Here is a 17,897-nt window from a genome sequence, read left to right on the forward strand (position 1 = left end):
AGGGTTTTGTCGAAAGTATATTTGTTGCTGAGAGGAGATTGCCCTGAGCCTCGAGGTGCTCTCCTCCAGCTGCTGGGACAGTCACATGTCCAGTTCTGCATCGGGAGCGAGAGCTGTGCCTCCTAGTCCTTGACCGTGGTGTGCCCCTCACATGTGTTTGTGGGCCCGCAACCCGCATCCGGCCATGGATCCCCAGAGGCTGCCCTTCGGTCTCTCTCTGGTCAGCTCTCTTCTGTCTGCTCCCTTGTCTCTGGAGCTTCTGCGTCCTGGTCCCTGTGCTCTAGTCCAGTCTCTCCGGCCAGGGAGTTCAGCAGACCCTGCTGGGTGTCCGCTCCCTGCGCCTCTGCTATGTGTCCGCTCCCTGCACCCCTGCTGGGAGTCTGCTCCCTGCGCCCCTGCTATGTGTCCGCTCCCTGCACCCCTGCTATGTGTCCGCTCCCTGCACCCCTGCTGGGAGTCTGCTCCCTGCGCCCCTGCTATGTGTCCGCTCCCTGCGCCCCTGCTGGGGGTCTGCTCCCTGCGTCCCTGCTGGGTGTCCGCTCCCTGCACCCCTACCTGGATGGCCTCTCAGGGAGCGAGCTGGGCGATCCAGGGCTCACCTTCCTCAGACCCATCTTCTGGGATCTCTGTCTTTCGATGCCCTTGGTCTCGAAAGCCTTGTTTCATGTACACATGTTGCCAGTCTTTGGTTGTTTCAGGTGGGAGGTTAAATCCTACCCGCGTTCCTCAGTCCTGTCCACCCACTGGTCACTCATTAGACCTTTCCTCTCTCGGGGTGTGACCTGAGCTTCCACTGGTGTCAGATCAGAGCAGGTCATGTGAAACAGGCTCTGACCTGCCTCACCTGTGCGTGCAAGAGGCTTCCTGGAATTTCTGGGCGGCACACACTGTCTGTCTGCACATCCCTCTTGCTTTCCTGTCCCTGGTTCCCTCTGTGCTTTGCCTCTCATGTTTTTCTAAGAAACAGGTTCTCTCTGTGTCTCTCTCCTGGAGCACTTCTCTTCTGCTCACTTGTGCTGACGCAAACTATTTCCAAAGGACGTGCTGCATAAGGACACACATGTAACACCGTAATCAATAAAGAAATTAAAAATAATAATAATAAATAAATAATAACATTAAAAAACTTAAAGGACGTGCTGCTTTTATAATCAAAACAGCGTCTCCAGAGTTTCCAGGGAACCTGGCGAGTCAGGGAGCCCCTGCTCTCTAACTTATTCGCTTAAGTCAACGGGCTCCGCAGCCCCTCTCGGGGGAAGGAGGCGTCGGCCGCCCAGGGAAGGTGGGGCTGTTATAAAATAAGTCATAGGAAGCCGCTTTGCGAGGGAAGCAGTTAGGAGGGCTTAGGCGGCAGCGATTGTCTGGACTTGCTAAGAAGGCTTAAGGTTTCCTCCTGGGTGACTGAGTGATATTCATATCATAATATCTTCACGGAAAAGCCCTGCTGGGAACGAAAATCTCGGTCATGTGCGTTCTCATGCTCGGCGGGTGTTGTCCGTTCCTGTTTCCTCCACGTCCACGGAATAGATCCCCTTACATAAGAGCACGGGCCTCGCTAATCGCATTAACGCTTTGTGAAGAGGGTGAGGATCCCGATTCCCTTTCCCCGGGCCGCACTGTTTCTGTGGCTTTGCCACGCTAAGAAAAACAGACAGAAAAGCACTCGTTTGATTTCCCATCATCGTCTGATCGGTGCTGCACTTTTATTGAATGCGTCCTTAATATTGCGAGAAGTTACAACACAAGTTTTTAGTTAAGATCGGGTTAAAAAAAAAACGGGTGGGGGGGGGGGTGGGGAAAGCTGCTTTTGTTAATACTTTACGATAAACTTAGCTCCAGGGTATTTTTATTAAATAATCCCATTTCTATATTGTGCCAAAAAAAGTCCCATTTTAATAGTATTTGAGGGTTGAGTTGAAGTAATCACTGCAAATATGCGTTAGTTATGGAAGTTAGAAGAGGGAAGTTCGTTTTAAAGTGCTTTAATAACTTTGAATCAGAGTGGTATAGAATGTTTTCCTGGAATTATAAAGAACGGGAACGAGGCAGGTGGACTATGGCGCTCGGGCCCCTCCATGGCTTTCTGTAACTGGGCTTTTGGGGGACCCACGTGTCCTGCGGAGGGTGGTGGACTCGGGGTGGTGCCCGCAATCACTGGATCCCCAGATGTTACTGGGTGCAGTGTCTGCTGCGTGTGGATCCAGGTCTTACTCGTCGCCCTGCTGTTCACACGAGGCCGTCTCTCCAGTGCTGCCTCGCTGGAGGACTGTGCAATGTTTTATTTGATTAGCACTCCCAATTTTCATGAAAGCTTCATCATTTTTTCCTTCATGTTTTTCTGAGATCAAAAAACTTATTTTATATTTAAAGGCAGCAGATTCTATATATATAAAAGCCTAAGCGACCAATGACCGAACGACCGAGTGACCAGTCGACCTGTTGCTATGATGTGCACTGACCGCCAGGGGGCAGACGCTCAATGCAGGAGCTGCCCCCTGGTGGTCAGTGCGCTCCCACAGTGGGAGTGCCACTCAGCTGACCAACAGGCTCACAGCTGGCAAGTGCAGCTGTGGTGGTGCGAGCCTCTCCCGCCTCCATGGCAGCGCTACCCAGTGGCAGCAGGCACAGTGGGACTGGGATGAGCAGGAGCGGCGTGGCACCCGGCCCAGGCTTGGGCTCCTCCCCAGATGCCTGACACTTCGCACACTACTACATCTCTCAGGGGATGTTGGACTGCTGGTTTCAGCCTGATCCCCGCAGGCCAGGCCAAAACCAGCACTCTGACATCCCCCGAGAGGTCCCGGATTGCGAGAGGGCCCAGGCCAGCCTGAGGGACCCGCCAGTGCACGAATCCGTGCACCGGGCCTCTAGTATTGAATAAAGAGAAGAGAAACTTAAATGTTATGTAATTAGCGCTCTGGAGTTGTTTCCCACGGTCCATTCCTCAAGGGAAAGGAATGCATTAAGTGACTTTTCAAATCTGGGCGTGGAAACGCCTATTTCTGACGTGAACTCCCAGGGCTTTCACCGAAGGGGTTTGGAGGAAGACAGACCAGGGCACAGGGGGTGTTTCACTTTTTCGTTACCGGGTAATGAAGTGCCGATTAGAGCAAGAATGAAGCCGAGTCTGCGCCCTAGACAGCATTACAGTTTTAGAAGCTGTCTCTATCTGCCTCATTGTCTGGCCTCTGTGCCCTGGTACCTCCCGGGCGTCTGCCCATCCCTGAGACTGGCCCTGGCTTCCAATCCGTCCCTTTTCTCATTCCGACCTTTCCTGGGATAGATCCTCCAAAAACATCCTTTCCTCCAATATCTTTTCTCTCGCTGTTTCCTCCTTCCGGTGCTCACACATTGCCACTCATTTATGTGTTCGTTCCAAATGAAGTGAGTATTCTTGCCTGGGAATAATACCAAATGCCAGGGATAAAGGTTTTACTTCCTGGTCTCTTCCTTTTACTTAACATTTAGTAAGGTGCCTAGGACTTCCATGGCGAGTCCTCTCCTGGGAGCTCGCTTCCTGGTAACTGCTCCTTATTCCTGCTCCCGCTGGCCCTTGGGTACCCAGTCACTTCCTGAGGCTGCGTTATCCACGTCCACCTTGTGAGTGGCCACTGTCCTGGTTTGTTTGTTTAGGACGGGGTGGGGGACCTTATCCCGCCAAGGGCCATTTGGATATTTATAACATCATTCTCGGGCCATACAGAATTATCACCTTAAAGATCAGCCTGTTATATTTGGTCAAACATTTCATTAACTCACCCTAACACCTTCGAAGGGCCAGACCAAGTGATTTCGAGGGCCTTACATGGCCCGAGGGCCGGACGTTCCCCACCCTGGTTTAGGGCACTGCTGACAGGTGTCTGTTGCACAGAAAGGATGGGACAGGAAGCTGAAGGACCTTGGAAGAAATTGTTGCTCAATACAGAACAGAAACTTATTCAAATTCATTATTAAACTGAAAACAAACAAAACCTTGGAAGTGAAAGAAATTCCCGCGTGTGTGACCTGGACTTGCGACCACAGTTTGTCTGCATCGATGCCACCTGTGGGTGCAGCGAAGTCCAGCATCCATGACCCCGTCTCACAGCGGAGGACGAGGTGCTGCCCTCTTCAGTGTGACCTGGCACTGTGCCCTCTCAGGCCCTGCAAGAGTGTGTGCATGCTCACCAGAGCCTGCAGCCGCTAGAACACAGGAGAAAAGGGGCTGCACCGCACTGCATCCTGGGAGGAGGAGTTCCAGTATGTCAGGGACAGAAAGAGCACCTATGTGACCGGGATTCAGTTTCATATTATGTCTCATGTGATGGACTGCGATAATGGGCACCAGGGTGTCCAGGAGAATAATTCACATGTCGTTGCTGTTCAGAAAGCTTCTCCCAGGCTGCACCCCTCCTGACCTGCACCCCACCTTCACCTCCTCCGGAACTGCACCCCCTCCTGACCTGTACCCCCTCTTCACCTCCTCCAGAACTGCACCCCCTCCTGACCTGCACCCCCTCTTCACCTCCTCTGGAGCTGCACCTCCTTCAGACCTGCACCCCAGCTTCACTTCCTCTGGAACTGCACCCCCTCCTGACTGCACCCCACCTTCAACTCCTCCGGAACTGCACCCCTTCCTGACTGCACCCCACCTTCACCTCCTCCAGAACTGCACCTCCTTCTGACCTGCACCCCTCTTCACCTCCTCCGGAACTGCACCCCCTCCTGACTGCACCCCACCTTCACCTCCTCCAGAACTGCACCTCCTTCTGACCTGCACCCCTCTTCACCTCCTTGGGGTGCTGTTGGCATAGCAAAGCTGGCATGTCCAACATCAGATCCCCTCATCCCAAACTTGTTTCTGGTCCTGTTTTATACTAATGACAGTCCTTAAACAGTCACATCTATATCTCTTCCAGTCCCATCGTCCTTATCCCCTTATTTTTCTTTCCCTGAGCTTTTTGAATCTACATTTCTTAAAAATGTTCCAATTCATCATCTCCAGTGTTGAATTCCAGTGCTAGGCCCTTGCCATTCTAATTTAGTTTCCAGTTACCTCCCGAGCAGGGTATTGTAATGAACTTCTTGCTTATTGTCCTGTCTCTATTCATCCCTTTTATACTAAGACTAGAGGCCTGGTGCACAAATTTATGCATGGGTGGGGTCCCTTGGCCTGGCCAGTGATTGGGGGCGATTGGCGCCAATTGGAGCCATCTCGCCCAGTCTGGGGGGAGGGACCATGAAAGGTTGGCCAGTTGTGGGAGGTTGGCCGTAGGAGCGCACTGACACCAGGGGGCAACTCCTGTATGTAATGTCTGCCCCCTAGTGGTCAGTGCATGTCATAGTGACCAGTTGTTTTGTCATTCGATCACTTAGGCTTTTATATAGAGAGGATAGATTTCTAACATGGAGTGTAGAAGCATGCTCCTCTCCAGATTAAAACCCTTCAAGGTCATTTTCTCTCACACTGAGTAAAGTTTCCATCGCTCTTCAAATCTTTACTTCAATAACTTTGTTAGGTTTATCTCATATTTTTATAGACGTGCATGAGGGTGGATAATAACTTTTTATTGTTTTATTTCCATCCTTGCAGACTCACCCAGCCACTCTTCTCTGTTCCTGGCTTTACTCATGCTGTTCCCTCATTTGATCACCACTGTTTGCTCTGCCCTCATATTCTGCTCATCCACACTTGTCCAAAGCATCCCATTCTTCCAGACTTAAGCCGTATGGCCTCTCTTCCCAGAAAGCTCCTAGCAGGACTTGTCTTTCTTTCCTCAGAAGTCACTTAACACGTTATCTGTGCTTAGGTGTCACCAGGACCCTGTCTTGTTATAAATGTTTTTCTTCTCTTTCTTATCAGGCAATGACCTAGTCAGGAAAAGTGTCTACACATCAGTTCCATTATCTACTTATTAAATGAAATTGAAGTTATGATATTGGAAACGACTGAAGATAAAGACAGGTATCAAGGGACAGATTAATGCCACATCACGATTGTTTTCACCTCTTGTCAATGAAACCATTTCTGTATTCATCAGAGTCGGCGAGATCACGCCGCAATAACAAACTAATGCACAGATTTTGTGGTTCCGCACACCAGTGGATTATATTCTGTGGATGCCCCGGGTTCCACATGGATCTCAAGGGAACTTCAGGGCCTGGGCCAGGGAAGACACAGCATCTATCAATGTGCATTAACCAAGAAAGGCAGTGCTCTCATCTTTCTCGTGTCTGTTACCCAGGCTTTTGCTTAGAAATGACACCTGTGGTCTGTTCAGTCAGCTGGCCCACATTAGTGACAGGTCGCATCCATCTGAAAAGGGGCCGGGAGATTGGGGCCGCATGGGAATAACCCGGCGCCATCTTTACCCGCTTCCTCCCCAGGCGAGTCAGTGCTGACCACCTGGTCCTCTGAACAGGGACGTTCTTTACACTATGGGACTGTAAATGCCTGCAAAAGTAATCCTTGCTTGGATCGTTTAAAAATTCATACACAGGTAAATAAAGCTCCAACATCATAATACTATCTCCTTAGCCTAATAATAACAATAATAACAACATTTATCAAGTTTTTGGTTATTAGTTAATAGGTGACAGTATTTATTACTGTGTACTAAAAACACATGCTGAGCAATGTATACATTATCTGCTAAAATATTCAGAAATTTTGTCTTTGGTAGGTAAATTATTAATATTTTCATTTTATATGTGAAGGAATTAGGAGCTAAGAAAGATAACTTTCCAGAAATACCGCAGTTACTGCGAGGTAGAGGCTGATTTGATCTCCGTTGTGTCTGACCCTCGGACTCAGTGATAATGTTCTCAGGTAACCACTGCAGGTCTGACCGTAACTCAGATCGCCTCTGACCCTCCAGAATTCACGTGACTTGCTGGATTTTAAAGACTTTGAAACAGCTGGATAGGTTCAGAACCTAAGTATAAAATGAGAAGGAAGATGTAAGGCCTTCCGATTAAGAACTCGCTCATCTGATGATTCCCCAAGGCACCAATGAGTCTTACCACTGGCTTTCAGGGCTGGAAACGGGCTGTATCGATGCAGGAAAAGGCTTCGCCCGAGGGGCTGCTGCCTTTGGCACCAGCAGACCCTGACAGCTACAAAGCAGGCTGTCACGGAGATGGCACATGACTGCCTCAGGTTCCAGGAAACTTCTGCACGAGCGTGTAGAGCCGCCAGCCCCCAGCCTTGGTGTCTGACAGCTGTCCAAGATGCGCTCTCTTAACCAGGGACAAAGGAAAAACGTCTGGGCCAGGGCGCAGGGGTAGGCAAAAGGGACGTGAAGGTGTGGTCTCGAGAGGGAATTAAAGAGTGCCTACTTCTTCAGGAAGGTGCTAGCGCGCACGGGCACGCGTGCCCACAGAAACCTGGTTTCCAGATTGAAGGAAGGGGGGCCGTCCGGTGGGTGGTTCTGAACGAAGCTGTGGCAGGGGGGTGTTCCGCGCTCACTTGTGAGCATGTGTTAGACAGAATGTTCTAGTTCTTTCTCTCTGTCAGGCCATACTGCCTCCTGCTGCTCCCTAGGGTTGCTGTTTTGGTTTAGTCTCTATCTGCACTGTGCCTTTCTCTGTATGTTCTAGGGAGCTTTTAAGCCAAAAAGGGAAACTCATTGATTGTTGGCTTTTACTTCTTATACAGCTTATATTAGCAACAAAAATATTCCAAAAATATTGTTTGTTTTTGAGCTCAAAATGAAGCTCATGCAAATCGAATACATTGAACTTCACCTCCATTCCTTCATATGTAGGTTCAGTCACATCAAGGCTTCATTTTAGAGGTAGGGGATTAAACGAGTACAGAAGTGTTTTACAGGTGGGGCAAAGGCAGGTTTAGAGTGGTGGGTACTTGAAACAGAGTGTAGATTTGTACTATTAGTTATTAATTATCATACTATTATTTATATGAGCAACTGGAAACCGACTTTTGTCCCAAACTGTATGTTAGTATGAATATAGTTGTGACATGTCTAAAATTCTTTGAATTTGATACTATGTACCTCAAGTTCTTGATATTCTGTGCAGCATCTTATTATACGGCTTTGTGAATTGCAATGTGATATGGCAGAATCAGCCCAACAGAGTTGGGTTTTATAGAAAGTCATGAAGAACAAACATGGAATAGGTTTACATGTGAGAATGAACATGGGCAGTCTGCATAGAGAAAATTGCTGTCATTGAAACCCAAAATGGACAAGTCAAGACAGGACCAAAATCAGATAGACACTGTAGGACAGTTCACATCTTTGGTTTTATACGGTGAAGAGGGAAAACGTTGCTATTGGAATAAAAGTGATGTTGACAGTGGGTAAAGTGGGGTTCAGATGGCTTAGCTTTGTGGGGGGAGGCATGTGAAGAAAGGCTGTCTTCTCCACTAACCTTGGGGGTCCCATGACCTCTGGGTTTGAGGTGAGAGAGATTTAGGCCCACATAATTACATACTTGTCATATTAAAGAAAAATTATGACACTTATTAAATTCTGTACAAACTTTTTCTCAGATTATCTTTAGCTTTGTTTTTAAAATGACCTTTGAAATAAACTGTTAAAACATCAAATTAGCTCTAGCTTACCTCTTTTTCTCCAGAATACTCTAGGCCCATCTGGAATTTGTGCTATAGTTTTACAAGATGTCCCCAGGGAGAGGAACTGGTTAAATTATGCTCAAGAACTTTCTGCATTGTTTCTTACAACTATGTGAGAATCTGTAATCATCTAAAACAAAAAGTTTAAATTAGGTAAAATGACGTTTTCTAATTTTTCTAATTCCGTCTTCTCAGGTAGATATGTTTATTCTTCTGTGTCCACTTAGCATGTAATGTTGGCGAGCATTAAAGGCCTCACTGATGAAAGGAAGGCCGGTGAGGGTGTTTCCCTATCCATTCACACTGGGTTTCTGTGAAGGCCAAACTTAATCCCATAATGCCTTTAAAATCCATGATGTGGTACATACAGTTTCATTTTAGAAAATATATTTTTATTTTTATTATTGATTTCAGAGAGGAAGGGAGAGAGAGAGAGAGATAGAAACATCAATGATGACAGAAAATCATGGATCGGCTGCCTCCCACATGCTCCACACAGGGATCGAACCCAGGCATGTGCCCTGAGAGGGAATCGAACTGTGACCTGCTGATTCATAGGTCAACGCTCAACCACTGAACCACACTGGCTGGGCTGGTGCATATAATTTTAAGTAGCATTTAGAACTTAAATTATCTTACATAATTTAATGATAATTTGCCTTTGGAGAATCTTTTAAATTTAGGAAACTTTAGAAATATTATCTCCCAAAAGATCTCTGTGCAAAATATTGTTATTACCTTAGAGAAACAAAGCTATTTTCCAGAATTTTCTCAAGTGTTTTATATATGCAACACCAAAAATAACTAAATTCTAATATCTAGGCGAACCAAGTATGAATGACTATGTGTAGCTTATATCATATTTTTGAATTAAAAAAGTATTTTGGCTCCATGTGTATTCATGAGCAAGCACTCTGTATGTTATCGTAAAGCAATAGGACTTAACTGGGCAATTTTTAAAATGATGAGTTGAATTACAAATATGGAAGCTACAAAACATGTAGTTTGTAAGCAATGTGAATTGATGCTGTCCATTTTATTTCTGCATTTCCCAGAATCAGTAGAAAACCTGCTCATTTGCATCTGACTATTAAAAATGTTGGCTTCTTACCCTCGTTTTTAGAAAGGGCTAGCATGTTTTCACATGCGTAGTTATAATTTAGCATGAAAGATTTTTCCTTCTCTCGAAAATATTTTAGGGGGTTGGATGTGGCAGCAGTGGCGCATTGCGGAGGTGTGCTGGCCCTTTAATGCTCTGTTTCTGTTGTCATGGAAATAAGATTTTCAAGTAGGTTTATCTGTCTGCTTTGCTTTTTATAGATTCCCTATCAGTTTCAGTTGGTTTTGGACAAGCATCCTTATTCTTCAAATAAAAAACCAATCTTTACTGGTTTTCGAAATTTTTATCAATATAATTTCTTAAAAACCTAGAAGGGGAGACTTCCCAGGAGTGTACATTAGATGTAGATCCTTAGCTCCTGGCTCTAAGGTGTAGGGTTTCTTTTAAAAGGAGGATAATACAAAACACCAAAGCAGGATTCAATGCCAATTTCAAGCTTGTAAAATGCGATGTCCCTTTCACCTGGTTATTGGTTGTGTGAGTACAGTTTATACAGGGAAAGTTCTTGAACCATGAACAGAATCATGTAACTACTCGTGCTGCTCATTCAAGTCCTCACCTTGGCCCCCGGGTTCCTTTACAACTCAGCAGCTGCTTACTCTGGAATTCATTCCTAGAGAGAGATCTATTGGGTTTGGATGTAGATTATGCCACTAACTAGCTGGGCAGCCTTGGAAAATTACTTCACCTATCTCTTTCTCTGTTTCTTTCTTTCTTTTTTTTTTTTTTGATTTTTCACAGAGAGGAAGGGAGAGGGATAGAGAGCTAGAAACATCGATGAGAGAGAAACATCGACCAGATGCCTCCTGCACACCCCCTACCAGGGATGTGCCCGCAACCAATGAACATGCCCTTGACCAGAATCGAACCTGGGACCTTTCAGTCCACAGACCGACGCTCTATCCACTGAGCCAAACCGGTTTCGGCTTTCTCTGTTTCTTTATCTGTAAAATGGATTTAGTAACAGAGTTATTGTGACAATGAAATGTTCTAATATATGGAGAGTAATTAGAACAGCAATTTGAGGCAAATAACTGCTCCCCCGATGTTGCGTCTGCCATTATTATTGTTCACCGTTCTCCACCACTCTCCCACCCATTCCTCAAGTGCAGCACGCCTTTGGCCTCCTTCCGGCTTTGGCCTCCGGGTTTACCCTGAAGTTAGTAATGACACCTGTTTTCTCTCTCACCGTAGCCTGATACTCCCTTGACATGTATAAAACTTGGAAATTATATGTTTATTATATTAGTGGTTTATTCTCTGTCCTTCTCCATGCCAAAGGGCCCCATACATATTTATTGAAGTAACAAGTAACGGAGAATATTCATTCAAACTGGCCAGATACTCCCCCACTTCCTGAATCACGGAGTAGCTATTTTAAAGATAGAAATGAGCCCTAAATTTCCAAACGACACATCCTCCTATGCTCTGGAGACTTTGGCATGTGTTGGCATTGTTGTTCATTATGAGGGGACTCTCTGTTCTACTCGAGAGTTGTAGCTGCAGCTGCTTTCCAGCATCTGCCCTCAGACCTGACCACACGCTCCTGCTGGACGGGAGATGGCCACGCGGCCCTCCTCGGTGCTTCGGCCCCAGGAAACCATCACTCTCCATGCGGGAGAAGGCTCGTGGCGATGGCGCTCAGGGAACCACGGTTCCCATGGCTGCCCCCTTTAGGGATCACCCTTGGACATTTGTCTTTCGTATTTGTCACCCTTGGATTTGTCATCCGTGCCGTTGTCCGAAGAGAGGATGGTGGAGTGTTGTTAGGCAGGGTCCCCTCCGGCCCGTTCAGATAAAGGTCCGTGCCCTCTGTTGGCAGCGGAGACAGGAAGACACTCTGGAGGAGGCGTAAATGAACAGCGAGGTGGGAATCCCCAGGCTCATCGCTTCGTCCTCTCGGGCGTGTTCCTAGAAACCTGTGGTCCAGCCTGGTCTGTCCCACCGGGAGCAGGGGGAGCGGCACCTCCTGTTCTGGCGAAGTGCCTGTTGCTGTCCAAACCCTTTGCCTGTTTGTTTAATCGTCGTGTTTGTTTTTAAATGTTGAGCTGCCAGATTTCCCGTGTACCCTGGACACAAGGTCATTGTCAGAGAGCGGAAGCATGGCTCTCAGCCTGGGACTTGCCTTGACTGTTCTTAACAGCGTCTTTCAACGGGGAGTGTTCTTACTCTTGATGAAGGCAGATGATTTTCTGCCAGTGTGTCCTTTGTTAGGTTTTGCTTATGTTTCATGCGAAGTCTCTTTTTCACTTTAACATAGTAGAACATTTTTCTCTTTTAGTGCATCTGGGATATTAGTCATAGCTGGAAAGGTTGTTCCCTTATCTAGACAACAGCGGAAGTCATCTATGTTTTCTTGTAACACATTTCATGTGATTTGCTTTCTTCTGACTCATTTGGAGTTTATTCTAGTGTGTTTATAATGTGTGGATTGAACTCAAAGTGGCTATCTTGCACCAACACCGTGTATTTAATATTTAAACGTCCATCCTCGTAAGGAGCCTATTAACCTTTGCCTTATCTTGAATAACCTTAAGTGAAATTCACTAGCAATGTTAAGATGAAAGAACAGTGGAAAATGATGCCTCAAATAGCTATTTATTTTGACTTATTTCTGAAGACAGACCAAGTATCGTGTATAGATGACAACTTCCAGCGCTTAGAAACACCATAGCTAACGGCCAGCAGGGGTAATGGACTAAACGTGGGTTGCGACGTAGTAACCGAGTCTACTTGTGTCTGCCCGTAGTCAGTCCTGCTTCCTCGGAGTAGCAGCTGAGTCTGCAGGGACCTGGCATTTGGTGCCGTAGGCGAGAATAAAGTTGTAATGTCCTTACTTAAGGCCGTAGCATTTCATGTGTGGCTTTATTTCTATTTTAATTTTTCCTGAGCAAATGGAAATATGGGTTTTCATGTCCAGAGATAAAGAACATTACGAGAAGAGCGGTTTTTTTCAGGGGAGGGGGGGGGCGGCTTTAGGTGAGGGGAGAGCAGGCACCGGAGGTTTGATGTCTGAGTCGGCGGTTCCCACGGATGCCCACGATCTCCCTGCGAGACAGGCGGACCCATGAGCCGACTTCAGCGGGTCATTCCCTCAGGTGCCAGGGAGACGCGTTTCACAAGTCGCCGCGGTCTGTGGCCTGGGTTACAAAGCACTGTGTGTCTGCACTGCATGGCGCGTTCAGCGTTCAGTCTCCCTGTCGAAGCTTGGGTGATGCTACGGTGCTGGTTTCTGTTTTCCTGTGGGAGAAAGGGAACCATTTCAAAATGAATGGAAAGTCCTCATACACAGATCAAGACATGCTTTATTTTTTCTCTCAACCCCTTACCTTGGAAAACACAAGCACAGTCACTGATTTCACCATGAAAAGTCATTATTGGAAGTGTCTGTGTGTCTGTGTGTGTGTGTGTGTGTGTGTGTGTACGAAAGGGTTATCCAACATCCATTGAACGGCTTTCCTTTGCAAGGTGCTGTGCTGGGTGCTTTGTGGAATCAAAGGAAACAGGAGCCTGGCTCTTGGCCTAAGGTGCAGGCACTCCTCTATTGAAGAGCAGGTTTTACTTGTGGAGTTTGTCCCGTCACCACGTGTGCTCTCAGGTTGAACAGTCTCCCTTCTGCTCTGGCAGGACTTCAGACCCAGCCAAGCTGAGAATGCCGAGTAGAGACACTAGTGCTTAATTGTAGCCACAGAGACGGACGTGGCCACAAGTGACTGAGTGCTAACTGCCGGGGAGATAGCCACGTCTGTCTGTGATAGGAAGAGGGGTCCTCGGTCCTTTCTTCCCCAGACCAGCTCCTCCTGCCCCACCTCCCTGGACAGCAGCTTCCTCTCAGCCCAGGCTCAGAGCTCCTGTGTCCTTCTCAGCTCCTTCTCCCGCACCTCACCGCACACTCCTAGAAAGTTCTGTCACCGCTGCCTTCCAGATAGTTCCAGAATTTCACCATTTCTCAGTAACCCCACAGGCACCCTCCTGGTTCTACCCATCTCTCACTTTTGAAAGACTCTGTGGTCACCCAAGCAAACAAGCAGGCAAGAATACAGCACTGAACCCGGCAGCTGCGCAGTCCTCAGGGACGGTGGAGTCTTGTCCTTCAGCTGAAGCACGTGGCCCCTCCCCCACGCTGGGCCTGAAGCCCCCCGGGAGGCTCGGGGACATCCCACAGCCCATTTCCTCTGCCCCGTGGAAGCCGGGCCATCGTTTTCGGACTAAAGGCCTGAGGAGTAAGGAAATCTCAGCACGTCTCACTGAGGGGAGGGGGGGGGTGGTCCACGGCCACGCTGGCAGCCCAGGGAGCGCCCCCCTCCGAAGCTGCCATGGGTGTCAGGCCCTGGTTACCTGGCACCATGCGAAGCGACGCAGTGCCCAGTAGAGCTGGCTTCTCCCAAAGCACGCCCGCTCAGAGGCCTGGCCTGGCAGCGCGTCTCTGGGCGGACGGCGGCACGTCCAGCCCGTTTCCTCATTTCTCATTCAAGACCCATCAGGGCGGAAGGATGCTGCTCTCTGTCCTCTCCCGGCAGCTGCTGCTCGGTCCTGTGTGCTGCCTGGGCATTGCCGGTGTGAGGTGCCCACTGGGGACCAAACATTCTCGGTGGCTGTTGATGGGGAGAAGAGTTCAGATGGTCCCGGTGAGTCCCAGTGTCTGCCGTGACTCAGGATGCTCTCGGGAGCACTGCGGCCATTCTCCGTCCCTCAGTCTCCTTGTTTGTTAAATGGGGACATGATGCACCTCCTTCTCCACTGAAGACACCGCGGAGCTCAATGAGACTTGGCTAAAAATATTCAATTGCATCTTCCCACCTTGCCTTCTTCCACAAAGGAGATCTGTTGGCTGGGAAGTAGGCATGAAGGACGGAAGGCTGCTTTGGGAGCTGGGTTGAGGAAGTGGTGAAGACACCTGAAAACAAGACAACAGCACAGACCGGCCGGCATGAGAGTGAGTCTCTGCATGTTGCTTTCCCACCTTCAGAAAGCTGAACGGAGCCCCCACGGCAGGGCCGTGACGACACGCCATTGAGTCCGGGTAGAGGAAACAGCCACTACCCAGGCCTGTAACCAAACATGTGTCCGATCTGGGTTTCAGCCTGTGTGCTGGGAGGTGACACTCGGTTCGGGGCACATTCAGGCCTTGTTCCCTTCAGTGCTGATGGGCTGTCTGCTGGGTTTGCTGCGTGACGCGCGACCGCCACTGTGACCGCGCGCCACGGTAGACACGTCGAAGCCACTGCAAATGTTTCCTGGTCCCTGACCTGCCCCCTGAGCCCATCTACTCGCCTGCTCCGTCTCCAATGGTCCCCCCTCTGTGCACCCCCTCCCCACGGCCCTCCCTCCGTGGTCCTCCACCAGGTCACCCTGCGAACCCCGATGTCACTAAGCTGCAGGTGGCGCCTTGAGAAGAACTGAGCATCCTGCCCCATCTCTCACTTTTGAAAGACTCGGTGACCACCCAAGCAAACAAGCAGGCAAGAATACAGCACTGAACCCGGCAGCTGCGCAGTCCTCAGTCCTCAGGGACGGTGGAGTCTTGTCCTGCAGCTGCCTCCCTCCGTGGTCCCCCCTCTGTGCACCCCCTCCCCACGGTCTCCCCGTCTGAGAGCGGCCCGGTGGCGCTCAATGGCAGCGAGGAACCCTGCGGCACAGATGCTATGCATCCTCCTGAATCAGGTCCCGAGGTTGGCATCTATTTCTTACCATTTCTTATCCGTTGCCGTCCCCAGCAGAGTGCGGTCACTGGGCATGTCCTCGATACTGAGGGAGGAGTTGAACTTGTCAGAATCACTGCGTTTCCCCCTGCTCTGTCCCTGCTCTTCCGCTCACGCAGAGTTCTGTGGGCTCAGTGGGGAGTCAGGGCCGAGAAGGGCTCCGTAGACCTGCGGACAGGCTTTCTATCATTTTTCCACCAACTCTCTGCCTTTTTCAGTGGCCCACATTCCTACTCCATTTGTCTTGTCTCTCTAATTGCCTCCCTGGGAGTCTTTATCCCTCCTCAGTGTTCACCAGAAATTCTCGCTGAGGATAGGTTTGCCTTTGCATTGAACATCTATCCAGAGAGGACTTTCATCGTTGCTGCCCAGCCCCTCGGATCTTCTGGGAGCAGAACCTTCTCGTGTTGGGGAAATGGTTCTCCCAACCAGTTCTCCCTCCTGTTGGAGTAATCCTTCCTTCTGGTGCTGCACGGAGGTGTGAACCTTGAGGTGCGACACTGTTGTCAACCATGATTCCTGCTGGCAGAGGAGTCCAGAATGGAGAGGCTGGTGTCAGGTGGCAGACATGGGAGAGGCCGGAATCCCTCCTTCTCACCCCTGTGGGCAGGCATTCTTGGGACCCACGTTCCCTGTCAAGACCTGCCCACTTGGTAGACAAACACCAGCAATCCGCTTTGGGTTCAGCTTCTTGGAGTTGGCTTTCCAGCTTTTGCACCAAAAGAGCCGTGAATAACACACCCAGTAAACATAGTATGTACACATGGATAAATGCCGAAGTTTGGGTCGTTTTTGGAGATTAGAAAATGGAGATCAAGATATAAAATCATGTAGTTTCTGTCACATACGTTAACATTTTATAAAAAAATAGAATAATACCCCAGTTAATGTTTCCTTCCTGATGTCCCAGCTGTCATTGGTTCTCGCCGGAGCCTATGGGAGGCTGGCGTGCTTTGTGAATTGTGCTTTGCTAGCACAATTTCTGATACATAATAAGAACTATGCTAATGATGTTGAGATGAAATCATACATTAGTATTATTAATTATAATGTAATAATTGTCCTCATACAAAATCCTTGGACTAGCCAGGATAATTTTTAGGAATTTGTTACATTACTTACTGTATCAGTTTGTTTCATACTCCTTGTGTTTATAAAGAAAAAAATGATATTAAGCTTCCCTTATACTGTCAGGTAATTTACTTAAATGGGAAAAACACTATCTTATTATTTATTTGGGGTTAAGGTTTAAATCTTAAATACTTGTGAGAGGTCAAGATTAAAAATATTTCTAGAATCAGCTGGCCAAAGAATAGTGTGTGTGGTTTTTTCTTGTTGTTGTTATTGTTTATTTGTTGGTTATTAAATGAGTTGCTGAGTGCTTTGAGAAAAAGATTAGAAAGCCAGAATTTTAAGAAACAAACAAAGGAAAGTGGAGATGGGATTGACAGTGAAAACCAAGGGCGAGCTGATGCGGACACATCGCTGTGTGGCATCCATGAGGTGCTGACAGTGTCGGGAACTCATCTAGAATTAAGATGGTAAATTGGGCCTTACGGTCAGAAATCAGACGTCCCATTCATGACTATTGAGAGCAATATTAGGAAGATGAAGTGACTGGAAATCAAATTTCAGGGGACCTCCTAGCGGGGGAGAGGATGGGGGAAGCCTGCCAGTTAATCTAATTAATACACAGATTTGCTTTGCAAACAGAGAAAGAGGCTGTTCCTGACATGGAGCCCAGCGGTGGAGGATTTTCAATTTCATGTGGAGGAATTTGTGCTCGAGTCACTGGGGCATCGGTCCGTTCAAAACAAATTACTCCCTACAGTCAGTCACAAAGTAATCTAGACTCTGGGAATGCAAGCTTAGAGCTCTGAGCTTTTCTTTAAAAAAATGTGCCAAAGGAGGTAATGTTACAGTAAACAGAGCAGCCATTCAAGGCTTTTGCAGCTTAGACCAATCATTTATCCTGGTTCTTTCTGGTGTCTTCGGGTTTAAGCATATAGTCTACTAGATTCAAACTCCATTTCGCTTCTATCCAGTGAGTGTAATTTATCCAGAGTGTAGCTCCATAGGGAGTCGCAGTAATTAACTAAAGGGCATTTCTTTCAGCCACTCTGCCCGCTTGGAGAAAGCTAGCCTTAATTACTAATTGACAATTAAAGGGCAAGTAAAAATAGGTGCTATATTATTTACAATAAAAAGAAATTATTGTGTAAGTTTTTAAAAGAATACATAAATAAGTGAATCTTACCTTTCCAATTCAGGGGATGAATAAAAATCCCCAAACTAAATATAAAGGTGTTCAGCCCACTTTTTTTCTTAGCCCCGTTAGCCTAGGATATATATGGGGTGACAGACAGAAATAAGTCAGGAAGTATATGTCAACAAATAAATGGCGAAGTAAGTCAGAACTAACGGAGACGCATGTGAAGATGAACAAACTCAGTAAGGACAGCAAGCGGGCACTGAGCAGCGGCGTGGCGGGCCCAGG

The 17,897-nt window shown here is 47.9% G+C and overlaps 1 protein-coding gene across 1 annotated transcript in view; it reads left to right on the forward strand.

Moving 5' to 3' along the window:
- The window catches only part of GPM6A (glycoprotein M6A), a 186,276-nt gene that overhangs the window by 73,657 nt on the left and 94,722 nt on the right, over positions 1 to 17,897 (forward strand). The window lies entirely within an intron of this gene.

This window comes from Eptesicus fuscus, chromosome 8 (genome assembly GCF_027574615.1).
Source record: "Eptesicus fuscus isolate TK198812 chromosome 8, DD_ASM_mEF_20220401, whole genome shotgun sequence".
Lineage (NCBI taxonomy): Eukaryota > Metazoa > Chordata > Mammalia > Chiroptera > Vespertilionidae > Eptesicus > Eptesicus fuscus.